Here is a 17,063-nt window from a genome sequence, read left to right as displayed (position 1 = left end):
ATGACATAGCGGAATATATTATCCGTAATGAAAGTGCTAAATTGATGGCGAGTTCTTGTCAGTCCTCGGTAGTATAGTGGTGAGTATCCCCGCCTGTCACGCGGCAGACCGGGGTTCGATTCCCCGCCGGGGAGACGATAACGGTATTTTTGTTTCTTCTTTTAACTTTACTGAAGCGAGAAATCTGGCATATATCCCTGACAGGCCCGAGTGACTAGCCTCTTTTTTCTTCCAGCGGGCATTTCCCATAGACTACTAGTAAAATCATCGCAAACATACACTTAATCCCATCGAAAGACCCGAGTTCCATAAGATATCATACTTTCACTACTTTCAAACACATTCAAAACTCTGGTCACCATAAAGCTGAAGTCCTCGCCTCTTGAAACAATTCAGCTGTTGTACTTTGCATAATATTTAATATGATCCTACTACATGTCAATTTCGGTCAATGTTTTAGAACACTTATGTATATATTAAGAAAGGGAAGCGGAAGATTTACAAAGACAAAACGTTTCTTCAAGGAAGTTATGCTTACATTTATTACGCGAAGCTAATAGCGAACGCGAAGTCTCAAATTCACTATCGCGTTTGTCCAACGCACACATTTTACTCACACACGAAGCCAAGTCATCAAGATTGAGGACTGAAGTAGGAAGTGGAGAGAATCATAATATTTCGCGTCTATCGAAGTAGAACAAATGCAAGCGAGATTGCTGGAAAAATTTGTCACTAAGATTCAGCAGTCGTACTTATTTAAAACAATTGAACTTCATATCTGAAAACAAGTGCAAGCAGTTAATGACATAGCGGAATATATTATCTGTAATGAAAGTGCTAAATTGATGACGGCTTCTCGTCAGTCCTCGGTAGTATAGTGGTGAGTATCCCCGCCTGTCACGCGGGAGACCGGGGTTCGATTCCCTGCCGGGGAGACGTTAACGGTATTTTTATTTCTTCTTTTAACTTTACTGAAGCGAGAAATCTGGCATATGTACCTGACAGGCCCGAGTGACTAGCCTCCTTTTGCTTCCAGCGGGCATTTCACATAGACTACTAGTAAAATCATCGCAAACATACACGTAATCCCATCGAAAGACCCGTGTTCCAGAAGATTTCATACTTTCACTACTTTCAAACACATTCAAAACACTGGTCACCATAAAGCTGAAGTCCTCGCCTCTTGAAACAATTCAGCTGTTGTACTTTGCATAATATTTAATATGATCCTACAACATGTCAATTTCGGTCAATGTTTTAGAACACTTATGTATATATTAAGAAAGGGAAGCGGAAGATTTACAAAGACAAAACGTTTCTTCAAAGATGTTATGCTTACATTTATTACGCGAAGCGAATAGCGAACGCGAAGTCTCAAATTCACTATCGCGTTTGTCCAACGCACACATTTTACTCATAGACGAAGCCAAGTCATCAAGATTAATAAATGAAGTAGGAATTGGAGAGAATCATAATATTTCGTGTCTATTGAATTAGAACGAATGCAAGCGAGATTGCTAGAAAAACTTGTCAGTAAGATTCAGCAGTCGTACTTATTTAAGACAATTGAACATCATATCTGAAAACAAGTGCAAGCAGTTAATGACATAGCGGAATTTATTATCCGTAATGAAAGTGCTAAATTGATGGCGAGTTCTTGTCAGTCCTCGGTAGTATAGTGGTGAGTATCCCCGCCTGTCACGCGGCAGACCGGGGTTCGATTCCCCGCCGGGGAGACGATAACGGTATTTTTGTTTCTTCTTTTAACTTTACTGAAGCGAGAAATCTGGCATATATCCCTGACAGGCCCGAGTGACTAGCCTCTTTTTTCTTCCAGCGGGCATTTCCCATAGACTACTAGTAAAATCATCGCAAACATACACTTAATCCCATCGAAAGACCCGAGTTCCATAAGATATCATACTTTCACTACTTTCAAACACATTCAAAACTCTGGTCACCATAAAGCTGAAGTCCTCGCCTCTTGAAACAATTCGGCTGTTGTACTTTGCATAATATTTAATATGATCCTACTACATGTCAATTTCGGTCAATGTTTTAGAACACTTATGTATATATTAAGAAAGGGAAGCGGAAGATTTACAAAGACATAACGTTTCTTCAAGGAAGTTATGCTTACATTTATTACGCGAAGCTAATAGCGAACGCGAAGTCTCAAATTCACTATCGCGTTTGTCCAACGCACACATTTTACTCACACACGAAGCCAAGTCATCAAGATTGAGGACTGAAGTAGGAAGTGGAGAGAATCATAATATTTCGCGTCTATCGAATTAGAACAAATGCAAGCGAGATTGCTGGAAAAATTTGTCACTAAGATTCGGCAGTCGTACTTATTTAAAACAATTGAACTTCATATCTGAAAACAAGTGCAAGCAGTTAATGACATAGCGGAATATATTATCTGTAATGAAAGTGCTAAATTGATGACGGCTTCTCGTCAGTCCTCGGTAGTATAGTGGTGAGTATCCCCGCCTGTCACGCGGGAGACCGGGGTTCGATTCCCTGCCGGGGAGACGTTAACGGTATTTTTATTTCTTCTTTTAACTTTACTGAAGCGAGAAATCTGGCATATGTACCTGACAGGCCCGAGTGACTAGCCTCCTTTTGCTTCCAGCGGGCATTTCACATAGACTACTAGTAAAATCATCGCAAACATACACGTAATCCCATCGAAAGACCCGTGTTCCAGAAGATTTCATACTTTCACTACTTTCAAACACATTCAAAACACTGGTCACCATAAAGCTGAAGTCCTCGCCTCTTGAAACAATTCAGCTGTTGTACTTTGCATAATATTTAATATGATCCTACAACATGTCAATTTCGGTCAATGTTTTAGAACACTTATGTATATATTAAGAAAGGGAAGCGGAAAATTTACAAAGACAAAACGTTTCTTCAAGGAAGTTATGCTTACATTTATTACGCGAAGCGAATAGCGAACGCGAAGTCTCAAATTCACTATCGCGTTTGTCCAACGCACACATTTTACTCATAGACGAAGCCAAGTCATCAAGATTAATGAATGAAGTAGGAATTGGAGAGAATCATAATATTTCGTGTCTATTGAATTAGAACGAATGCAAGCGAGATTGCTAGAAAAACTTGTCAGTAAGATTCAGCAGTCGTACTTATTTAAGACAATTGAACTTCATATCTGAAAACAAGTGCAAGCAGTTAATGACATAGCGGAATATATTATCTGTAATGAAAGTGCTAAATTGATGGCGGGTTCTTGTCAGTCCTCGGTAGTATAGTGGTGAGTATCCCCGCCTGTCACGCGGGAGACCGGGGTTCGATTCCCCGCCGGGGAGACGATAACGGTATTTTTGTTTCTTCTTTTAACTTTACTGAAGCGAGAAATCTGGCATATGTACCTGACAGGCCCGAGTGACTAGCCTCCTTTTGCTTCCAGCGGGCATTTCACATAGACTACTAGTAAAATCATCGCAAACATACACGTAATCCCATCGAAAGACCCGTGTTCCATAAGATTTCATACTTTCACTACTTTCAAACACATTCAAAACACTGGTCACCATAAAGCTGAAGTCCTCGCCTCTTGAAACAATTCAGCTGTTGTACTTTGCATAATATTTAATATGATCCTACAACATGTCAATTTCAGTCAATGTTTTAGAACACTTATGTATATATTAAGAAAGGGAAGCGGAAAATTTACAAAGGAAAAACGTTTCTTCAAGGAAGTTATGCTTACATTTATTACGCGAAGCGAATAGCGAACGCGTAGTCTCAAATTCACTAGCGCGTTTGTCCAACGCACACATTTTACTCACAGACGAAGCCAAGTCATCAAGATTGATTACTGAAGTAGGAAGTGGAGAGAATCATAATATTTCGCGTCTATCGAATTAGAACGAATGCAAGCGCGATTGCTGGAAAAATTTGTCAGTAAGATTCAGCAGTCGTACTTATTTAAAACAATTGAACTTCAAATCTGAAAACAAGTGCAAGCAGTTAATGACATAGCGGAATATATTATCTGTAATGAAAGTGCTAAATTGATGACGGCTTCTCGTTAGTCCTCGGTAGTATAGTGGTGAGTATCCCCGCCTGCCACGCGGCGGACCGGGGTTCGATTCCCCGCCGGGGAGACGTTAACGGTATTTTTATTTCTTCTTTTAACTTTACTGAAGCGAGAAATCTGGCATATATCCCTGACAGGCCCGAGTGACTAGCCTCCTTTTGCTTCCAGCGGGCATTTCACATAGACTACTAGTGAAATCATCGCAAACATACACGTAATCCCATCGAAAGACCCGTGTTCCATAAGATTTCATACTTTCACTACTTTCATACACATTCAAAACACTGGTCACCATAAAGCTGAAGTCCTCGCCTCTTGAAACAATTCAGCTGTTGTACCTTGCATAATATTTAATATGATCCTACAACATGTCAATTTCGGTCAATGTTTTAGAACACTTATGTATATATTAAGAAAGGGAAGCGGAAGATTTACAAAGACAAAACGTTTCTTCAAGGAAGTTATGCTTACATTTATTACGCGAAGCGAATAGCGAACGCGAAGTCTCAAATTCACTATCGCGTTTGTCCAACGCACACATTTTACTCATAGACGAAGCCAAGTCATCAAGGTTAATAAATGAAGTAGGAATTGGAGAGAATCATAATATTTCGTGTCTATTGAATTAGAACGAATGCAAGCGAGATTGCTAGAAAAACTTGTCAGTAAGATTCAGCAGTCGTACTTATTTAAGACAATTGAACATCATATCTGAAAACAAGTGCAAGCAGTTAATGACATAGCGGAATATATTATCCGTAATGAAAGTGCTAAATTGATGGCGGGTTCTTGTCAGTCCTCGGTAGTATAGTGGTGAGTATCCCCGCCTGTCACGCGGGAGACCGGGGTTCGATTCCCCGCCGGGGAGACGATAACGGTATTTTTGTTTCTTCTTTTAACTTTACTGAAGCGAGAAATCTGGCATATATCCCTGACAGGCCCGAGTGACTAGCCTCTTTTTTCTTCCAGCGGGCATTTCCCATAGACTACTAGTAAAATCATCGCAAACATACACTTAATCCCATCGAAAGACCCGAGTTCCATAAGATATCATACTTTCACTACTTTCAAACACATTCAAAACTCTGGTCACCATAAAGCTGAAGTCCTCGCCTCTTGAAACAATTCAGCTGTTGTACTTTGCATAATATTTAATATGATCCTACTACATGTCAATTTCGGTCAATGTTTTAGAACACTTATGTATATATTAAGAAAGGGAAGCGGAAGATTTACAAAGACAAAACGTTTCTTCAAGGAAGTTATGCTTACATTTATTACGCGAAGCGAATAGCGAACGCGAAGTCTCAAATTCACTATCGCGTTTGTCCAACGCACACATTTTACTCACACACGAAGCCAAGTCATCAAGATTGAGGACTGAAGTAGGAAGTGGAGAGAATCATAATATTTCGCGTCTATCGAATTAGAACAAATGCAAGCGAGATTGCTAGAAAAATTTGTCACTAAGATTCAGCAGTCGTACTTATTTAAAACAATTGAACTTCATATCTGAAAACAAGTGCAAGCAGTTAATGACATAGCGGAATATATTATCTGTAATGAAAGTGCTAAATTGATGACGGCTTCTCGTCAGTCCTCGGTAGTATAGTGGTGAGTATCCCCGCCTGTCACGCGGGAGACCGGGGTTCGATTCCCCGCCGGGGAGACGTTAACGGTATTTTTATTTCTTCTTTTAACTTTACTGAAGCGAGAAATCTGGCATATGTACCTGACAGGCCCGAGTGACTAGCCTCCTTTTGCTTCCAGCGGGCATTTCACATAGACTACTAGTAAAATCATCGCAAACATACACGTAATCCCATCGAAAGACCCGTGTTCCATAAGATTTCATACTTTCACTACTTTCAAACACATTCAAAACACTGGTCACCATATAGCTGAAGTCCTCGCCTCTTGAAACAATTCAGCTGTTGTACTTTGCATAATATTTAATATGATCCTACAACATGTCAATTTCGGTCAATGTTTTAGAACACTTATGTATATATTAAGAAAGGGAAGCGGAAAATTTACAAAGACAAAACGTTTCTTCAAGGAAGTTATGCTTACATTTATTACGCGAAGCGAATAGCGAACGCGAAGTCTCAAATTCACTATCGCGTTTGTCCAACGCACACATTTTACTCATAGACGAAGCCAAGTCATCAAGATTAATGAATGAAGTAGGAATTGGAGAGAATCATAATATTTCGTGTCTATTGAATTAGAACGAATGCAAGCGAGATTGCTAGAAAAACTTGTCAGTAAGATTCAGCAGTCGTACTTATTTAAGACAATTGAACTTCATATCTGAAAACAAGTGCAAGCAGTTAATGACATAGCGGAATATATTATCTGTAATGAAAGTGCTAAATTGATGACGGTTTCTCGTCAGTCCTCGGTAGTATAGTGGTGAGTATCCCCGCCTGTCACGCGGGAGACCGGGGTTCGATTCCCCGCCGGGGAGACGTTAACGGTATTTTTATTTCTTCTTTTAACTTTCCTGAAGCTAGAAATCTGGCATATATCCCTGACAGGCCCGAGTGACTAGCCTCTTTTTGCTTCCAGCGGGCATTTCACATAGACTACTAGTAAAATCATCGCAAACGTACACGTAATCCCATCGAAAGACCCGTGTTCCATAAGATTTCATGCTTTCACTACTTTCAAACACATTCACAACACTGGTCTCCATAAAGCTGAAGTCCTCGCCTCTTGAAACAATTCAGCTGTTGTACTTTGCATAATATTTAATATGATCCTACAACATGTCAATTTCAGACAATGTTTTAGAACACTTATTCATATATTAGGAAAGGGAAACGGAAAATTTACAAAGACAAAACGTTTCTTCAAGGAAGTTATGCTTACATTTATTACGCGAAGCGAATAGCGAACGCGAAGTCTCAAATTCACTATCGCGTTTGTCCAACGCACACATTTTACTCATAGACGAAGTTGAACGATACGGAAGAATGAATGACATTAAAACGGAGCATGTCAATTCTTTAAGCAACGATGTCTAACACACAGTTATAATGAGCAAAGAATTATTAGAAGACGCCACGAGTCCTAACGAAACTGACAGTGATGAGTCGATAGAATTACATTATAGTTTCCTTGATCAAACGGGAGCTGAGTAATTACCAATAGCAGCAACATTAGCCACAGCAAAAGCAACGTTGTCGTGCGAGTGCATAGAGATTCGCAAGGGAAATGCATTTTGTTTAATGTAGAACTAGATACATTTCGAATGAAGTGCGACTACTGCATTACCTTTCATCATATTGTGCTTCAATCTCCACTCACCCGGGACTAAACAGAAAAAACATAAACGTCCCGAGTAAAGAGCAGTGGATGCATGCGTCTGGCGTTCCAGAGCGACACTCTTGCTGTATTTGTCATACTTGTTGTCTGAGTGCGTAAATATGAGGAAATATATTCGGGTTCATTGAAACAATTAAGCTGTTGTACTTTGCATAATATTTAATATGATCCTTCAACATGTCAAATTCGGGTTATGTTTTAGAACACTTATGTATATATTAAGAAAGGGAAGCGGAAGATTTGCAAAGACAAAACGTTTCTTCAAGGAAGTTATGCTTACATTTATTACGCGAAGCGAATAGCGAACGCGAAGTCTCAAATTCACTATCGCGTTTGTCCAACGCACACATTTTACTCACAGACGAAGCCAAGTCATCAAGATTGATGACTGAAGTAGGAAGTGGAGAGAATCATAATATTTCGCGTCTATCGAATTAGAACGAATGCAAGCGAGATTGCTAGAAAAATTTGTCAGTAAGATTCAGCAGTCGTACTTATTTAAAACAATTGAACTTCATATCTGAAAACAAGTGCAAGCAGTTAATGACATAGCGGAATATATTATCTGTAATGAAAGTGCTAAATTGATGACGGCTTCTCGTCAGTCCTCGGTAGTATAGTAGTGAGTATCCCCGCCTGTCAAGCGGGAGACCGGGGTTCGATTCCCCGCCGGGGAGACGTTAACGGTATTTTTATTTCTTCTTTTAACTTTACTGAAGCGAGAAATCTGGCATATATCCCTGACAGGCCCGAGTGACTAGCCTCCTTTTGCTTCCAGCGGGCATTTCACATAGGCTACTAGTAAAATCATCGCAAACATACACGTAATCCCATCGAAAGACCCGTGTTCCATAAGATTTCATACTTTCACTACTTTCAAACACATTCAAAACACTGGTCACCATAAAGCTGAAGTCCTCGCCTCTTGAAACAATTCAGCTGTTGTACTTTGCATAATATTTAATATGATCCTACAACATGTCAATTTCAGTCAATGTTTTAGAACACTTATGTATATATTAAGAAAGGGAAGCGGAAAATTTACAAAGGAAAAACGTTTCTTCAAGGAAGTTATGCTTACATTTATTACGCGAAGCGAATAGCGAACGCGTAGTCTCAAATTCACTAGCGCGTTTGTCCAACGCACACATTTTACTCACAGACGAAGCCAAGTCATCAAGATTGATTACTGAAGTAGGAAGTGGAGAGAATCATAATATTTCGCGTCTATCGAATTAGAACGAATGCAAGCGCGATTGCTGGAAAAATTTGTCAGTAAGATTCAGCAGTCGTACTTATTTAAAACAATTGAACTTCAAATCTGAAAACAAGTGCAAGCAGTTAATGACATAGCGGAATATATTATCTGTAATGAAAGTGCTAAATTGATGACGGCTTCTCGTTAGTCCTCGGTAGTATAGTGGTGAGTATCCCCGCCTGCCACGCGGCGGACCGGGGTTCGATTCCCCGCCGGGGAGACGTTAACGGTATTTTTATTTCTTCTTTTAACTTTACTGAAGCGAGAAATCTGGCATATATCCCTGACAGGCCCGAGTGACTAGCCTCCTTTTGCTTCCAGCGGGCATTTCACATAGACTACTAGTGAAATCATCGCAAACATACACGTAATCCCATCGAAAGACCCGTGTTCCATAAGATTTCATACTTTCACTACTTTCATACACATTCAAAACACTGGTCACCATAAAGCTGAAGTCCTCGCCTCTTGAAACAATTCAGCTGTTGTACCTTGCATAATATTTAATATGATCCTACAACATGTCAATTTCGGTCAATGTTTTAGAACACTTATGTATATATTAAGAAAGGGAAGCGGAAGATTTACAAAGACAAAACGTTTCTTCAAGGAAGTTATGCTTACATTTATTACGCGAAGCGAATAGCGAACGCGAAGTCTCAAATTCACTATCGCGTTTGTCCAACGCACACATTTTACTCATAGACGAAGCCAAGTCATCAAGGTTAATAAATGAAGTAGGAATTGGAGAGAATCATAATATTTCGTGTCTATTGAATTAGAACGAATGCAAGCGAGATTGCTAGAAAAACTTGTCAGTAAGATTCAGCAGTCGTACTTATTTAAGACAATTGAACATCATATCTGAAAACAAGTGCAAGCAGTTAATGACATAGCGGAATATATTATCCGTAATGAAAGTGCTAAATTGATGGCGGGTTCTTGTCAGTCCTCGGTAGTATAGTGGTGAGTATCCCCGCCTGTCACGCGGGAGACCGGGGTTCGATTCCCCGCCGGGGAGACGATAACGGTATTTTTGTTTCTTCTTTTAACTTTACTGAAGCGAGAAATCTGGCATATATCCCTGACAGGCCCGAGTGACTAGCCTCTTTTTTCTTCCAGCGGGCATTTCCCATAGACTACTAGTAAAATCATCGCAAACATACACTTAATCCCATCGAAAGACCCGAGTTCCATAAGATATCATACTTTCACTACTTTCAAACACATTCAAAACTCTGGTCACCATAAAGCTGAAGTCCTCGCCTCTTGAAACAATTCAGCTGTTGTACTTTGCATAATATTTAATATGATCCTACTACATGTCAATTTCGGTCAATGTTTTAGAACACTTATGTATATATTAAGAAAGGGAAGCGGAAGATTTACAAAGACAAAACGTTTCTTCAAGGAAGTTATGCTTACATTTATTACGCGAAGCGAATAGCGAACGCGAAGTCTCAAATTCACTATCGCGTTTGTCCAACGCACACATTTTACTCACACACGAAGCCAAGTCATCAAGATTGAGGACTGAAGTAGGAAGTGGAGAGAATCATAATATTTCGCGTCTATCGAATTAGAACAAATGCAAGCGAGATTGCTAGAAAAATTTGTCACTAAGATTCAGCAGTCGTACTTATTTAAAACAATTGAACTTCATATCTGAAAACAAGTGCAAGCAGTTAATGACATAGCGGAATATATTATCTGTAATGAAAGTGCTAAATTGATGACGGCTTCTCGTCAGTCCTCGGTAGTATAGTGGTGAGTATCCCCGCCTGTCACGCGGGAGACCGGGGTTCGATTCCCCGCCGGGGAGACGTTAACGGTATTTTTATTTCTTCTTTTAACTTTACTGAAGCGAGAAATCTGGCATATGTACCTGACAGGCCCGAGTGACTAGCCTCCTTTTGCTTCCAGCGGGCATTTCACATAGACTACTAGTAAAATCATCGCAAACATACACGTAATCCCATCGAAAGACCCGTGTTCCATAAGATTTCATACTTTCACTACTTTCAAACACATTCAAAACACTGGTCACCATATAGCTGAAGTCCTCGCCTCTTGAAACAATTCAGCTGTTGTACTTTGCATAATATTTAATATGATCCTACAACATGTCAATTTCGGTCAATGTTTTAGAACACTTATGTATATATTAAGAAAGGGAAGCGGAAAATTTACAAAGACAAAACGTTTCTTCAAGGAAGTTATGCTTACATTTATTACGCGAAGCGAATAGCGAACGCGAAGTCTCAAATTCACTATCGCGTTTGTCCAACGCACACATTTTACTCATAGACGAAGCCAAGTCATCAAGATTAATGAATGAAGTAGGAATTGGAGAGAATCATAATATTTCGTGTCTATTGAATTAGAACGAATGCAAGCGAGATTGCTAGAAAAACTTGTCAGTAAGATTCAGCAGTCGTACTTATTTAAGACAATTGAACTTCATATCTGAAAACAAGTGCAAGCAGTTAATGACATAGCGGAATATATTATCTGTAATGAAAGTGCTAAATTGATGACGGTTTCTCGTCAGTCCTCGGTAGTATAGTGGTGAGTATCCCCGCCTGTCACGCGGGAGACCGGGGTTCGATTCCCCGCCGGGGAGACGTTAACGGTATTTTTATTTCTTCTTTTAACTTTCCTGAAGCTAGAAATCTGGCATATATCCCTGACAGGCCCGAGTGACTAGCCTCTTTTTGCTTCCAGCGGGCATTTCACATAGACTACTAGTAAAATCATCGCAAACGTACACGTAATCCCATCGAAAGACCCGTGTTCCATAAGATTTCATGCTTTCACTACTTTCAAACACATTCACAACACTGGTCTCCATAAAGCTGAAGTCCTCGCCTCTTGAAACAATTCAGCTGTTGTACTTTGCATAATATTTAATATGATCCTACAACATGTCAATTTCAGACAATGTTTTAGAACACTTATTCATATATTAGGAAAGGGAAACGGAAAATTTACAAAGACAAAACGTTTCTTCAAGGAAGTTATGCTTACATTTATTACGCGAAGCGAATAGCGAACGCGAAGTCTCAAATTCACTATCGCGTTTGTCCAACGCACACATTTTACTCATAGACGAAGTTGAACGATACGGAAGAATGAATGACATTAAAACGGAGCATGTCAATTCTTTAAGCAACGATGTCTAACACACAGTTATAATGAGCAAAGAATTATTAGAAGACGCCACGAGTCCTAACGAAACTGACAGTGATGAGTCGATAGAATTACATTATAGTTTCCTTGATCAAACGGGAGCTGAGTAATTACCAATAGCAGCAACATTAGCCACAGCAAAAGCAACGTTGTCGTGCGAGTGCATAGAGATTCGCAAGGGAAATGCATTTTGTTTAATGTAGAACTAGATACATTTCGAATGAAGTGCGACTACTGCATTACCTTTCATCATATTGTGCTTCAATCTCCACTCACCCGGGACTAAACAGAAAAAACATAAACGTCCCGAGTAAAGAGCAGTGGATGCATGCGTCTGGCGTTCCAGAGCGACACTCTTGCTGTATTTGTCATACTTGTTGTCTGAGTGCGTAAATATGAGGAAATATATTCGGGTTCATTGAAACAATTAAGCTGTTGTACTTTGCATAATATTTAATATGATCCTTCAACATGTCAAATTCGGGTTATGTTTTAGAACACTTATGTATATATTAAGAAAGGGAAGCGGAAGATTTGCAAAGACAAAACGTTTCTTCAAGGAAGTTATGCTTACATTTATTACGCGAAGCGAATAGCGAACGCGAAGTCTCAAATTCACTATCGCGTTTGTCCAACGCACACATTTTACTCACAGACGAAGCCAAGTCATCAAGATTGATGACTGAAGTAGGAAGTGGAGAGAATCATAATATTTCGCGTCTATCGAATTAGAACGAATGCAAGCGAGATTGCTAGAAAAATTTGTCAGTAAGATTCAGCAGTCGTACTTATTTAAAACAATTGAACTTCATATCTGAAAACAAGTGCAAGCAGTTAATGACATAGCGGAATATATTATCTGTAATGAAAGTGCTAAATTGATGACGGCTTCTCGTCAGTCCTCGGTAGTATAGTAGTGAGTATCCCCGCCTGTCAAGCGGGAGACCGGGGTTCGATTCCCCGCCGGGGAGACGTTAACGGTATTTTTATTTCTTCTTTTAACTTTACTGAAGCGAGAAATCTGGCATATATCCCTGACAGGCCCGAGTGACTAGCCTCCTTTTGCTTCCAGCGGGCATTTCACATAGGCTACTAGTAAAATCATCGCAAACATACACGTAATCCCATCGAAAGACCCGTGTTCCATAAGATTTCATACTTTCACTACTTTCAAACACATTCAAAACACTGGTCACCATAAAGCTGAAGTCCTCGCCTCTTGAAACAATTCAGCTGTTGTACTTTGCATAATATTTAATATGATCCTACAACATGTCAATTTCGGTCAATGTTTTAGAACACTTATGTATATATTAAGAAAGGGAAGCGGAAAATTTACAAAGACAAAACGTTTCTTCAAGGAAGTTATGCTTACATTTATTACGCGAAGCGAATAGCGAACGCGAAGTCTCAAATTCACTATCGCGTTTGTCCAACGCACACATTTTACTCACAGACGAAGCCAAGTCATCAAGATTGAGGACTGAAGTAGGAATTGGAGAGAATCATAATATTTCGTGTCTATTGAATTAGAACGAATGCAAGCGAGATTGCTAGAAAAACTTGTCAGTAAGATTCAGCAGTCGTACTTATTTAAAACAATTGAACTTCATATCTGAAAACAAGTGCAAGCAGTTAATGACATAGCGGAATATATTATCTGTAATGAAAGTGCTAAATTGATGACTGTTTCTCGTCAGTCCTCGGTAGTATAGTGGTGAGTATCCCCGCCTGTCACGCGGGAGACCAGGGTTCGATTCCCCGCCGGAGAGATGTTAACGGTATATTTATTTCTTCTTTTAACTTTACTGAAGCGAGAAATCTGGCATATATCCCTGACAGGCCCGAGTGACTAGCCTCTTTTTTCTTCCAGCGGGCATTTCACATACACTACTAGTAAAATCATCGCAAACATACACGTAATCCCATCGAAAGACCCGTGTTCCATAAGATTTCATGCTTTCACTACTTTCAAACACATTCAAAACACTGGTCTCCATAAAGCTGAAGTCCTCGCCTCTTGAAACAATTCAGCTGTTGTACTTTGCATAATATTTAATATGATCCTACAACATGTCAATTTCGGTCAATGTTTTAGAACACTTATGTATATATTAAGAAAGGGAAGCGGAAGATTTACAAAGACAAAACGTTTCTTCAAGGAAGTTATGCTTACATTTATTACGCGAAGCGAATAGCGAACGCGAAGTCTCAAATTCACTATCGCGTTTGTCCAACGCACACATTTTACTCACAGACGAAGCCAAGTCATCAAGATTGAGGACTGAAGTAGGAAGTGGAGAGAATCATAATATTTCGCGTCTATCGAATTAGAACAAATGCAAGCGAGATTGCTAGAAAAATTTGTCACTAAGATTCAGCAGTCGTACTTATTTAAAACAATTGAACTTCATATCTGAAAACAAGTGCAAGCAGTTAATGACATAGCGGAATATATTATCTGTAATGAAAGTGCTAAATTGATGACGGCTTCTCGTCAGTCCTCGGTAGTATAGTGGTGAGTATCCCCGCCTGTCACGCGGGAGACCGGGGTTCGATTCCCCGCCGGGGAGACGTTAACGGTATTTTTATTTCTTCTTTTAACTTTACTGAAGCGAGAAATCTGGCATATGTACCTGACAGGCCCGAGTGACTAGCCTCCTTTTGCTTCCAGCGGGCATTTCACATAGACTACTAGTAAAATCATCGCAAACATACACGTAATCCCATCGAAAGACCCGTGTTCCATAAGATTTCATACTTTCACTACTTTCAAACACATTCAAAACACTGGTCACCATATAGCTGAAGTCCTCGCCTCTTGAAACAATTCAGCTGTTGTACTTTGCATAATATTTAATATGATCCTACAACATGTCAATTTCGGTCAATGTTTTAGAACACTTATGTATATATTAAGAAAGGGAAGCGGAAAATTTACAAAGACAAAACGTTTCTTCAAGGAAGTTATGCTTACATTTATTACGCGAAGCGAATAGCGAACGCGAAGTCTCAAATTCACTATCGCGTTTGTCCAACGCACACATTTTACTCATAGACGAAGCCAAGTCATCAAGATTAATGAATGAAGTAGGAATTGGAGAGAATCATAATATTTCGTGTCTATTGAATTAGAACGAATGCAAGCGAGATTGCTAGAAAAACTTGTCAGTAAGATTCAGCAGTCGTACTTATTTAAGACAATTGAACTTCATATCTGAAAACAAGTGCAAGCAGTTAATGACATAGCGGAATATATTATCTGTAATGAAAGTGCTAAATTGATGACGGTTTCTCGTCAGTCCTCGGTAGTATAGTGGTGAGTATCCCCGCCTGTCACGCGGGAGACCGGGGTTCGATTCCCCGCCGGGGAGACGTTAACGGTATTTTTATTTCTTCTTTTAACTTTCCTGAAGCTAGAAATCTGGCATATATCCCTGACAGGCCCGAGTGACTAGCCTCTTTTTGCTTCCAGCGGGCATTTCACATAGACTACTAGTAAAATCATCGCAAACGTACACGTAATCCCATCGAAAGACCCGTGTTCCATAAGATTTCATGCTTTCACTACTTTCAAACACATTCACAACACTGGTCTCCATAAAGCTGAAGTCCTCGCCTCTTGAAACAATTCAGCTGTTGTACTTTGCATAATATTTAATATGATCCTACAACATGTCAATTTCAGACAATGTTTTAGAACACTTATTCATATATTAGGAAAGGGAAACGGAAAATTTACAAAGACAAAACGTTTCTTCAAGGAAGTTATGCTTACATTTATTACGCGAAGCGAATAGCGAACGCGAAGTCTCAAATTCACTATCGCGTTTGTCCAACGCACACATTTTACTCATAGACGAAGTTGAACGATACGGAAGAATGAATGACATTAAAACGGAGCATGTCAATTCTTTAAGCAACGATGTCTAACACACAGTTATAATGAGCAAAGAATTATTAGAAGACGCCACGAGTCCTAACGAAACTGACAGTGATGAGTCGATAGAATTACATTATAGTTTCCTTGATCAAACGGGAGCTGAGTAATTACCAATAGCAGCAACATTAGCCACAGCAAAAGCAACGTTGTCGTGCGAGTGCATAGAGATTCGCAAGGGAAATGCATTTTGTTTAATGTAGAACTAGATACATTTCGAATGAAGTGCGACTACTGCATTACCTTTCATCATATTGTGCTTCAATCTCCACTCACCCGGGACTAAACAGAAAAAACATAAACGTCCCGAGTAAAGAGCAGTGGATGCATGCGTCTGGCGTTCCAGAGCGACACTCTTGCTGTATTTGTCATACTTGTTGTCTGAGTGCGTAAATATGAGGAAATATATTCGGGTTCATTGAAACAATTAAGCTGTTGTACTTTGCATAATATTTAATATGATCCTTCAACATGTCAAATTCGGGTTATGTTTTAGAACACTTATGTATATATTAAGAAAGGGAAGCGGAAGATTTGCAAAGACAAAACGTTTCTTCAAGGAAGTTATGCTTACATTTATTACGCGAAGCGAATAGCGAACGCGAAGTCTCAAATTCACTATCGCGTTTGTCCAACGCACACATTTTACTCACAGACGAAGCCAAGTCATCAAGATTGATGACTGAAGTAGGAAGTGGAGAGAATCATAATATTTCGCGTCTATCGAATTAGAACGAATGCAAGCGAGATTGCTAGAAAAATTTGTCAGTAAGATTCAGCAGTCGTACTTATTTAAAACAATTGAACTTCATATCTGAAAACAAGTGCAAGCAGTTAATGACATAGCGGAATATATTATCTGTAATGAAAGTGCTAAATTGATGACGGCTTCTCTTCAGTCCTCGGTAGTATAGTAGTGAGTATCCCCGCCTGTCACGCGGGAGACCGGGGTTCGATTCCCCGCCGGGGAGACGTTAACGGTATTTTTATTTCTTCTTTTAACTTTACTGAAGCGAGAAATCTGGCATATATCCCTGACAGGCCCGAGTGACTAGCCTCCTTTTGCTTCCAGCGGGCATTTCACATAGGCTACTAGTAAAATCATCGCAAACATACACGTAATCCCATCGAAAGACCCGTGTTCCATAAGATTTCATACTTTCACTACTTTCAAACACATTCAAAACACTGGTCACCATAAAGCTGAAGTCCTCGCCTCTTGAAACAATTCAGCTGTTGTACTTTGCATAATATTTAATATGATCCTACAACAT

At 39.6% G+C, this 17,063-nt stretch overlaps 9 non-coding genes across 9 annotated transcripts; all 9 read left to right on the top strand.

The window, feature by feature from the left end:
* Positions 1 to 3,266: 3,266 nt before the first annotated feature.
* On the top strand, positions 3,267 to 3,338 carry Trnad-guc (transfer RNA aspartic acid (anticodon GUC)). Its single transcript has one exon. It is a non-coding gene; the product is annotated as a tRNA-Asp (tRNA).
* A 1,530-nt stretch (positions 3,339 to 4,868) lies between these two features.
* Trnad-guc (transfer RNA aspartic acid (anticodon GUC)) lies at positions 4,869 to 4,940 on the top strand. Its single transcript has one exon. It is a non-coding gene; the product is annotated as a tRNA-Asp (tRNA).
* Positions 4,941 to 5,669: 729 nt separating this feature from the next.
* On the top strand, positions 5,670 to 5,741 carry Trnad-guc (transfer RNA aspartic acid (anticodon GUC)). Its single transcript has one exon. It is a non-coding gene; the product is annotated as a tRNA-Asp (tRNA).
* A 729-nt stretch (positions 5,742 to 6,470) lies between these two features.
* Positions 6,471 to 6,542, top strand: Trnad-guc (transfer RNA aspartic acid (anticodon GUC)). The gene has a single exon. It is a non-coding gene; the product is annotated as a tRNA-Asp (tRNA).
* A 3,067-nt stretch (positions 6,543 to 9,609) lies between these two features.
* Positions 9,610 to 9,681, top strand: Trnad-guc (transfer RNA aspartic acid (anticodon GUC)). Its single transcript has one exon. It is a non-coding gene; the product is annotated as a tRNA-Asp (tRNA).
* A 729-nt stretch (positions 9,682 to 10,410) lies between these two features.
* Trnad-guc (transfer RNA aspartic acid (anticodon GUC)) lies at positions 10,411 to 10,482 on the top strand. Its single transcript has one exon. It is a non-coding gene; the product is annotated as a tRNA-Asp (tRNA).
* Positions 10,483 to 11,211: 729 nt separating this feature from the next.
* Positions 11,212 to 11,283, top strand: Trnad-guc (transfer RNA aspartic acid (anticodon GUC)). Its single transcript has one exon. It is a non-coding gene; the product is annotated as a tRNA-Asp (tRNA).
* A 3,067-nt stretch (positions 11,284 to 14,350) lies between these two features.
* On the top strand, positions 14,351 to 14,422 carry Trnad-guc (transfer RNA aspartic acid (anticodon GUC)). The gene has a single exon. It is a non-coding gene; the product is annotated as a tRNA-Asp (tRNA).
* A 729-nt stretch (positions 14,423 to 15,151) lies between these two features.
* On the top strand, positions 15,152 to 15,223 carry Trnad-guc (transfer RNA aspartic acid (anticodon GUC)). The gene has a single exon. It is a non-coding gene; the product is annotated as a tRNA-Asp (tRNA).
* The last annotated feature ends 1,840 nt before the right edge of the window (positions 15,224 to 17,063 follow it).

The sequence above is a fragment of the Octopus bimaculoides genome, chromosome 6 (genome assembly GCF_046866305.1).
Source record: "Octopus bimaculoides isolate indiv1 chromosome 6, ASM4686630v1, whole genome shotgun sequence".
Lineage (NCBI taxonomy): Eukaryota > Metazoa > Mollusca > Cephalopoda > Octopoda > Octopodidae > Octopus > Octopus bimaculoides.
Note: the sequence above shows the minus strand (reverse complement) of the source record. Positions and strands in the feature narration are given on the sequence as shown.